This window comes from Bidens hawaiensis, unplaced genomic scaffold, assembly GCF_021521415.1.
Source record: "Bidens hawaiensis isolate Kalapana, Puna unplaced genomic scaffold, B.hawaiensis_p1.1 tig00004269_1, whole genome shotgun sequence".
Lineage (NCBI taxonomy): Eukaryota > Viridiplantae > Streptophyta > Magnoliopsida > Asterales > Asteraceae > Bidens > Bidens hawaiensis.
In genome coordinates this window covers 378961-389256 of record NW_027491256.1, presented here as the reverse complement: position 1 = coordinate 389256, position 10296 = coordinate 378961, and positions in this window count along the sequence as shown.

The window sequence follows — 10296 nt, the reverse complement described above, 5'->3', positions numbered from 1 at the left end:
CACATAGTATATTGGCGTTTGTATCCCCTTGCGATCCACCAATAATACTGCGCCGATCGCGCGGTCTCCAGCTGACAGGTACAATGTAAGGGTTTCGCCAGGAAGTGGAGCTGTGAGCGCTGGCAACTTTATGAGACATTCTTTTATCTCAGTGAAAGCTTGCTCAGCCTCAGGCGTCCACTTGAATTGGCTCTTCTTCAAACAGTTCCTCAAGGTGTTAACGAATGGAGTAGATTTGCTGGCGTGGTTCGCTAGGAACCTGTTGATTGACACCAATCTACCATTCAGCTTCTGAACCTCTTTCATGGTGGATGGTGAAGGCATGTCAAGGATGGCTTCCACCTTTTCAGGGTTCACCTTGAAACCATCCTTAGTGACCATTACACCAAGAAATTTCCCCTCTTCTGCGCCGAAAGTACATTTGCTCGGGTTGAGCTTCATGTTAACTTCCGTTAGGCGCTGAAGAGTTTCCTCGATGTCTTTGAGCATTTGTCTCTCCTCCCTGCTCTTGATCACCAAATCATCAACGTAGACTTCTAGATTTCTTCCAATTTGTTCACTGAAAACCGAATCCATAAGTCTCTGGTAGGTTGCGCCCGCATTCTTTAAACCAAAGGGCATTTTTGTGTAACAAAAAACACCCTTGTCGGTTCTGAAGGCAGTCTTGTCTTCATCCTGTGGTGCCATTTGAATCTGGTGATAGCCTTTGTAGGCATCCAGGAAACATTTTAGCTTGAATGGCGCCACGGAGTCCACCTTTGCGTCGATGTTTGGGAGGGGGTAACAGTCTTTCGGACATGCTTTGTTGAGGTCCTTGAAGTCAATACACATTCTCCATGACCCGTTGCTTTTCTTTACCATCACAGGATTGGCCACCCATGTCTGGTATCGGATCGGGCGGATGATGTTTGCGCGCAACAGGTCCTCCACTTGCTCATTCATGGCCCTCGCCTTTTCATCCCCCATGATTCTCTTTTTCTGAGCAATTGGCTCCACCGACTTGAACGTGTTAAGAGAATGTTGCGCCAAGTCTCGCGGGACTCCCGTCATATCGGAGTGTTGCCACGCGAAAACCGACGTGTATTTTGTGAGCAACTTTTTCATTCTCAATCTCGTTTCGTCTGAAATGGTAGCGCCAATTGTGACCGTTTGCTCTGGGAATTTTGGGTTTAAAATCCACTTCTCTGGCGCATTGTCAGCCATTGGAAGTTTCATTCTCCCTTCCCGCGGCGTGCTTGTCACTGCGCACAAATGATCGCGGTAAACAAATGTTACGCCTGTTGGTGTAGGGATCCCCAATGCGCCGTGCGCTGGCGACGGTACAGCATTAAATTGGGCAATCGTTCCCCTACCCAGGATCATATTGTGGCATGACGTGGTGGGCAAGACCAAGAAGTTGACAACTTCGGCTCGCTTGTGCTCATCATCCCCCATAGTTAGTTCAAACTGAATCTGGCCTAGGGGATGTATGATTTCATTTGAGACACCACAGATTGGTGCGTTCACAATTTCGAGCCGCGCTTGGTCTGCCGGGTCTAACTTTCTGAAACACTGCTCATACATAATGTCAGATTCGCTTCCAGTGTCCACCAGGACCTTTGACACTTCGTAATGAGCAATGTATGTGGTGATGACGAGAGGACTGCTTATTGAAGGGCCTCCCCTGATTCTTGGGAAGATGACTTGCTCCTCGCGCCAATCTCCGTGGATTTGCGCACTTCTTTTTTTTGACGTCTGCCCTTGTCGTCCCCCCTCAGCCACACAGATTCTTTTATATTTCTTGTTGGCAGAGGCTCCTTCCGGTTGCTCATCTTCTATTCTTTGGTTTTTTACCAAGTGAGCCAGCCTGCCTGACTTTACATCCTTCTCGATCGCATCCTTTAAATGATGGCATGCATCGGTGTTGTGGCCCGGGGACCTGTGAAATTCACAATATTTGCCACTGTTTTGCGGTCCCTTGTAGTGTAGTTGTTTGGGGGGCTTGAATTGGACATTCTCAGTACTTAACACCTGTGAAGGTGTTTTAGTGAGGGGCGTCCATATTCTTGGCAGAGGTCTGCTAGGATCTCTGCCGCCCTCCCTCTTGTCACCCTCCCCGCGATTACGAACTTCTTTTTGGGGCTGTGGTGAGGTTGGTTGCGCTTGTTTTTCCGCGGAAGAAAAACTTGTTGGCTGCAACCTGGACCATACAGAGTTCTGTTTGGCCCTCTTATCTTTGCTGCGCGGTGATTCTGCCTGATGCGCTCTTTCTCTTGCCCTATCTTGGGCAATCTGTTTCTCATTTCTCGCGAAAACTCGCGATGCCTCCATTAACTTGGCCCACGTGGTGGGCATACCATCTTTGCTTACGAGAGCCCGGCGGAGTTGATCACTGCGCGCGCCTTGTATAAAGGCCACGCGCAGGAGCTGCTCAGTTATACCCCCGATTGCCAGGGATTCCTGATTGAAACGAGTGATGTAATCTTCAATCGTTTCATCATTCCTGCGTATGCAGTGCATGATGTCATCAGGATCGCGCGTGTGCCTGCGCTGCTGTACGAAGTGGGCTTGGAACTTTTCTAATAGTTCCTCGAACCCATCAATCTGCCCTGTCGGCAAGCTCTCGAACCATACCCGCGCTGCGCCCGTGAGGCAGCGAGCAAACATATGACACCATGTTGGCATCGTCCAGCTCTCTAGGTTTCCCGTGTTATAGAAACCTTGCAAAAAGTCATCTGGATCTGTTGTGCCATCATATTTGCCCAGACCACTTGGCATCTTTGTCTTGTGCTGGATGGGAGCCTGCGCGATACGCGCAGTAAACTTTGAGTGTTTTACCAGGATGGCTGGTCTGTAGGGCGTGGTTACGTCTACTTGCCCTCTGACCGGTGGGCTGTACGGCATGTGCAGATCCAGATCTGCTCTGGCTCCAGGCGCCATGTTCACAGGCGCGCGGAGCTGTGAGCCTCCTGCATGAGTATCCCGTGTCTTCCTCATGCTATGCACTTCTTCATCACTGAACTCAGTGTGTGCAGTGTGAACAGAATGTCCCTCTTCCGGCGCGCGTGGCCTCTTTGTAGTCTGCTTATCAAAAGCTTGCCTTTGTGTTTGGTCGGCTAGCTTCTTCTGCTTGACCATTTCGTTGTACTTTTCAATCAGACGCCGCTGCTCGTTTATGAGCCATTCATTCGGATCATTTGCTTCATCTTCTGGACCCATTGGTCCTTTCAGCTTCGCGCCGGCCATATTTTGTAACGTGTGATCGTCTGGAGGAGTTTCAGTCTGGCCGTGAGGGGTTGTGACGAAGGGACGGTTGCTGGTGGTACGCGTAGAATCACGCGGAACCCTCAGAACCTGCTGTCCGTCGTTAACACCCTCACGTTCAATATCCTCCAGAGCTTGATCAACGTTACGAACTCCAGAAACCATGGTGATTGATTTTTTTGTAGATCTGGATTAGATCTGATTGCCGTTTGTAACAGTGGATGGCGCCAATGAAGAAACGTGGATCTACTCACCGGTAGCAGATCTACTTCCCTCGGGTATGATTAAACTGATTTCACCGATGGTTCCTCTGAATCCGTGTTCTTCCACCTACAAAATGAACAACGCCGTTACTTACCCCTCAGAAAGGGACAGAGGGGTCCTCTTTGGGGTAACCCTCCGGCGTGAGAATCAGTATCTTTGTGGAGAAGATAATAGTGTGTGAGTCAGTGAATCTCAAGAGTATTGCTGAATCGCTGAATACTCTTGATTGTGTGACTGTGTGTTTTCTGTAACTGACTGTGAGTGAATATAATTCAATATGATTGAATGTGATATCACTGCTTGTAACTGTCAATGATTGAGTGTGAATATGTCATCAAAGTGGAGTTGATGCTGTATTTATAGTGCTAGGGTTACCACCGGTTGGGCTCAACCTCGTTGGCTTCCTCCAATCGCACTGCGCCACGTGTCCTCTGGGACACCTGGCGCTTTCTCGTTGGTTGTAATCACGTGGTAACACATGTGTCATGCTGAGTTGTCGACCTTTCATTCGGCAGCTATCAACATCAGCATATTCTTTCTCCTTAAAAAGATACCTTCTGGAAGGTTGTCTGATGTGCACAATCAAGGTTGCCCTAATCCTGATTTGGATAAGGACGAGGTTGATTATGTGCACGTATGATATGCGCTCACCCTGAGGATGCGCGGGGTCTTCTCTTTATTCTCACGCGCAGATATTTCATGCGCAGATGTGATATGCACGAGCATGTGATATGCGCCGCGCGCTGATGCGCTGCGCGCATATGTGATGCGCGAGCATATGATGCCTGAGCATGTTTTGTATGCGCCATGCGCATAGGTTTTGGCTTTGTGCCTTCATAATGTCTTTATCTTGTGGGTTGACCCGCCTTGCTTGGTGTTGAGGCGAGTACATACCTCTTCACAACCCTAGGCCACTGAACCCAAAAAAAAAAACAGTTGTGTGACCTCTGGCGAAGCTCCAAGGGTAGAGGGGCTTTGCATTATGAACAAAGGCCTATCGTCTGGAGCATTATATTTGAAGCAAAATTGATAATAATTTTTGTTGTTGAGTTGTGAGAAGTTGATGGGTTGGCTGGAGAATAGTAGAAGTGGAGGAGGGGATGGAGAAGACGACTACAATGGAATAAAGGGAGCATGACGTATTCTCCATCCAAAACCCCTTCGTCGTTCTTCGACCTCTGCCGTCATCGTCGCTCACCAAAATATCGTTGGAGAGTGCAACCGTGAAAAACAGGTGTGGTTGTTTGTTCTCTTGATCACGATGGCCACATATGATAGATAGTTTAATACTTAATATATGGTAAAAATATAGGGTTTCGACCATTTTCAAGTAGATATAGGGTTTCAAAGATGACAATGATGGCTGGTAGTGATTGTCGGGTGCCGTCGTTGTGTTGGTGGCAGTGGTAGGTGGTGGTGTGTGGTTGTGAAGTTATGGTGTTTATGGTGGGGTTATGAATATTTGAGAATGAAGAAGGGGATTAAAAGTGAAAAATGTTTATTTGTTCAAAGACCAAATTTTTAAGCTAATTACATAAATAACCCTCAAGAAGTAAAAAAGACTAAATTGTCCTCACATGAGGTGCACATGACTGGATTTAATAAGGAAAAACTAACCCTCCTTAGTGAAAATGACGAAACGTGCAAGGTTTTTTAAACACAAAGAATGTTTTCTGTTATTTCCAAATGCAAAGAACATCCATTGAAAATTCATGCAAACGTAAAAGGTAAGTTTTGTCATGTTGTCTTTTAATACTACGTAATATGGTGAATTTTTCTTCCAATCGGTTCACATGTAAATAAGACAAACTATCTTTTTAATTTAAAAAAGGAAAATCCTAAATTTGGTGAATAACCATATCACAAGAGCAACCCAATATTGCAACACAACATTTGCCACGTGACATTCAACCAGTGGTGGAGTTGAGTTGAGATTTTTTTTTTAAGAACTAATGAATCTTTTAAATAGGCTACTGGCAAAATCCACCATATTAGGACACACTTACCTTCCGATCCATGAAGAACCCTCACCTAAGGCTAACGCCTGTGAATACTCGCCCACAGGCACAGCGTTCAGTTCAAGGATCCAACTAGTGATTGTCGCCACCTAGTCGCCTAGTCTCACGTCATCACCTGGTGCCACCAAAGCTGAATGATGAGAGCAAGAATCAAACTTGAATCACATCAGACATTTTTTTACCACTTCATCATAAATTAAGTTGCGATAGTGAATAGTTTTTAGTCTGAGTAGCCACACCATCAAAATATCAGGTATTGTTTCGTTTATCTTTTCATATTTGATTTGACTATTATTGTTTTGTTTCTTTTTCTTTTTCTTTTTCTTTTTCTTTTGTTTTCTTCTTTTTTTTAAAAGCATATCCCGTGGTATACCATGTATCATATAGACATTCAACCACATTGAAGTTGTCAAATATCACAATGGACAACAAGCATAAAAATATAACAAATAGACATACACATGGATATAATAATTTCATACTAAAATGGGATCATTTTCCAGACTTCACACATCTATAAAAGAAACTACACATGTATACATTTTGTTTTATATTAAAAGACGTCCTTGTTCAGACATCATACATTCTAAAAGAAATCTTTTATCAACTAAAGTTATATACCTAGCATTCATTTAATAAAACAAAATTGAAAAGTGTATATATACTACACAACTCAATTTAACACTTATTTTATAATAACGGTTAAAAAACACAAAATTAGAAACAAACATTTATTCTTAAATATGTGTGTCGGGACCGACTCGTTCAAATTCTACTTATTGATAAGGATGAACGGGTGCACTTGGGAACACCTTATAAGCCAAGCCACCAGTATTGTCGGGAACACCACTTTGGGTATATTGTACTAGCCAATTTTAACCCGACCGGTTGGAGACACTATAAGAAAACTATGCTTTAATGACACACGAACTATGACACACACTATATTTTGACGTGCAACAATGTATGTCATCTTTCCAGAATTCCAAAGCCATAAAAAGTTAAATAGAAAAGGAAAAAGAAAAAAGAAAAAAGAAAAAAAAGCACGAGATACACTTTACAATATATGTATGTCATCTCTTCATGTCACTTTATATTTTCTAGGACATTTGAATTCAGATCCATATCTCCATATCCATCTCACGCTCCAATGACTTCAAAAACCCTTACCCAACTCCTCTTCAATTTGAACGCGAAATCGAACATAGTTCTAATCCACAACTCCAACTACATCGATCAACACATGTATTTCATTGCAGTCTCACTCGATTTGTACTCTCTTTGCCTAGGGTTTCGTGTTCTCAATCATTCGTGCTTTCAATTATCACTAATAGAAAAATGGGCTTTTGCGACCACATTTTCAGTCGCAAAACGGTTGCAATTGCCTAGTTGCGACCGTTTTGCAACGAAAAATGAGATCGGAAAAACACACGTCGCAATTTCCCTGTTGCAACTGTTTTGCGACCGATTTTACCTTGCGACTGACTAACCGTCGCAGAATTTGCGACCACTGCTGCCGTCGCAGATTTTGCAACCAATGCTGCCGTCGCAAAAACTTGTGACTAATGCTGCAGTGGCAGATCTTGCGACCACCTCTTCAGTTGCAGATGTTGCAACCACTTCTGCAGTCGCAATCTTTTTCCACCTATCTGCAACCGTTCCTTTATGCCACTATATTCTGGTTCATTGCAATCACAATTTCCTTGGATAACAAATTATTAAAATGTTTTTATATATATATAAAAATGTTTACAAAATCATATATAGATGCAAACACAAATCAAACTAAAAAAATTCTATCAACGATGTTTAGTATTAAGAAAACTAACAAAAGAAACAGAAAGGACATCACTTGTGTAGCCTCGGTTAGGCCGGGTCAGTGACTACAAAAGCACCATCAACCGCCACTATTACACACATGTGCCGGTTTTCATCATCTGAAATATAACTTTCGGTCCTAAGGTCAACTTTAACATTAAATTCAGATTCATGAAACCATCTACACTTTTGACATTGAACATGGTTGCTGCAGCAGATGTGGTGGAGGCCATTTCTTCTTGCATAATTTGTTTATCAAAAATGAGATCCCGAGATCCCACTGGCTAGGTGCCTCTAAACAAGTGTCGGACTCCTTAATACCTATCAAAGAGAGAGACAAAAGTAGAGTTTAGGATGAATCTAGGCTCCACATTAACCATCTCAAGTGTTTTGGTTCTTATTTATTACCAATACTTTGATCCCTTGATTGTTAAATCCTTCTATTCTCTAGGATAAATTAATCATCAAAATAACCCTCAAAAACCACTAAATGACTCATGTAAAGCTCTAAAACCCTAGAACCATATCCAATTCAGTTCCAGCAATCACTGAATTACTAGATTTATCCAAAAATAACTGAATGCAACCCTAGAATGCGTAAACAGTAGATGAACAACAATTTAGATCCAAAAATAACTGAATCACTAGATTTAACTCATAATAAACCGCCAACGTTACAAATTAATCAATTATAGCACACTCTGCGTGATTACAGAAACGCTTGTTCATGAAATCAATAAAAATAACTAATCAGCAAACTACCTAACCGATTATACTACTGATTTAACAATCTAACCTAACCGATTATACTACTAATTTAACAATCTAACAATAATCGGCACTACTTAACAATAAATTATACTAGTGATTTAACAATCTGACCTAATCGATTATACTAATGAGCAATCAATATAATAGTTAATACTATCAAATGTTCAATTGACCGATTGTTAGCGAGAGTGAGTGATGAGTAAACAGACCAGATGAATTAACGGATGAAGTGGTGGCGGTGATTGTCGGAGTGATGTTTAACAGCAGTTGTGGCGGTGATCGTCGTGGACTGGAGTAGCGATGGCGGTGACGGAATGTGAGAAAATGAATTGAGAGTTTAATTTAATTGATCGAAACTTTAGAAGTTACACCCTCTAATTTCTAATAATTCAATAATATACCTCTTACAAGATTTAGAAATAAAGAAGTAACAAACTGATAGTTATATATGCAAATAAACTTTTAAGTACTTTATGTGGTGACAATTGACAACATCTGATTACAAAATAAAAGTGACCCGTTTTAACTATGGGTGCATACGAGGCAAGCCGCTCGCATGTTTTGGGCTAGTATTCTAAGAGGAGCTAAACCATCAAATTATCACGCATCATTTAGTTTATTTTATATTTTCGGTAATTGACTATTATTGTATTGATTTTGTGTTTTAGCCGCATACTTCAACATAATCTTGTGTTTTCTTAAAGGTATTCCATTACACCATATTCCTAGGGTCGTTCAATCACAATGAAGTTAATTTTGTCACCTATCACAGTAGACAATAACCATAAATAAATACATAAATCCACACACCTATATTTATATACATCAATTTCATATTAAAATCACGTCATTTTCTGTATTTCATACAACTTTAAAAGAAATTACGTACACCTATATACATCAACATCATATTCAAAAGGCATCATTGTCCAAACTTTATACATTATTCTAATTATGTACTTAATTAGTAAGTCCTTTTTGATAAAACAAAACTGAAAACCTGTTTTGTAATTGCATGTGTTTGGTTTCGTAACTAGGGAAAGCCCATGGGACCTACTACTCTACTAGGACCACTCTTTCAATTACTACTCCATTATTATAACTTCTTCTAGTACATTAGAGACCAACATATCATAACAAAGAAATAATCAGATCTTTAAGACTTGTATTGTAGTTCGATTATGTAAAGTGTCAAGTCATTTTCACGTAGATGATGGGTTACGGGAATAGTGAGAGGAGGGAAAAGATTTGGCGCCGGGGGAGGTGTTGTGGTTTGGCAGTGGGCTAACAGGTGAGGTGGATGACACCACCCCCTTTGGCGCCTCCGCGACACTTAGTATAATGTTATTTGTTTATAATTTGCGGTCATGTACTAAATGTTCAATGCTTTTTGATTTAGTTCCATTAAAAATGAGTTTTTACATCGATACAGAAGGCAAATGTGCAACACGCTAAACCACTAGCCTTTTTTGGATAGCAAAATTAAATCGTTTAAAACGAGTCATATATGTGTTGGCGTGCTTAACATATTTAATCAAATATGCTGAACATCAACTTGTTAAAGCTAGAACAAGCAATCGTTTAAGTCAACTCGTTTAAAACCCATCAAATATCAATTATTTAAAAGTTTGATTACAACATATGATTGTGATTAATTCAATTCGTTTAGATAAATTGGTTTAATCTTCTGGAATGATTTCACTAGTTCCAAATTCAATACCACAAACTGACTAATCATGTTTGATTCTACCACTGACTAAACGTCCCGTAAGAACTCGCAAACACGACAGGAAAGATATCCATAACCATCAGCATCTGTAACAGCACCAATGTTATAGTACGTAAAAACGTTACACTTGTCAGAAACTCATGATCAACGTTGTTTGCCAAATTAGCCGTCTAGTGAACCTACATTTTTAGGATGGGGACAGCCGCCCACCATTAAAAATTAGAGTCATTTATAAGCTTTCATAGGACGAGAAGAGGCCTCCCTACCGAGATTTATTTTTGTTTAGAATCATAAGTATAGCTCATTGTGTTTAAATAATATTTTTTTTTTGAAAGACCAACAAATTCATTCCAAAACTCTAGCAAGAAGCTAGAAAAGTTTACAAACATACAACATGCTAGAAACAAACCACCACCCACACCAACTATGAATTACCAAACAACACCGTTAAAA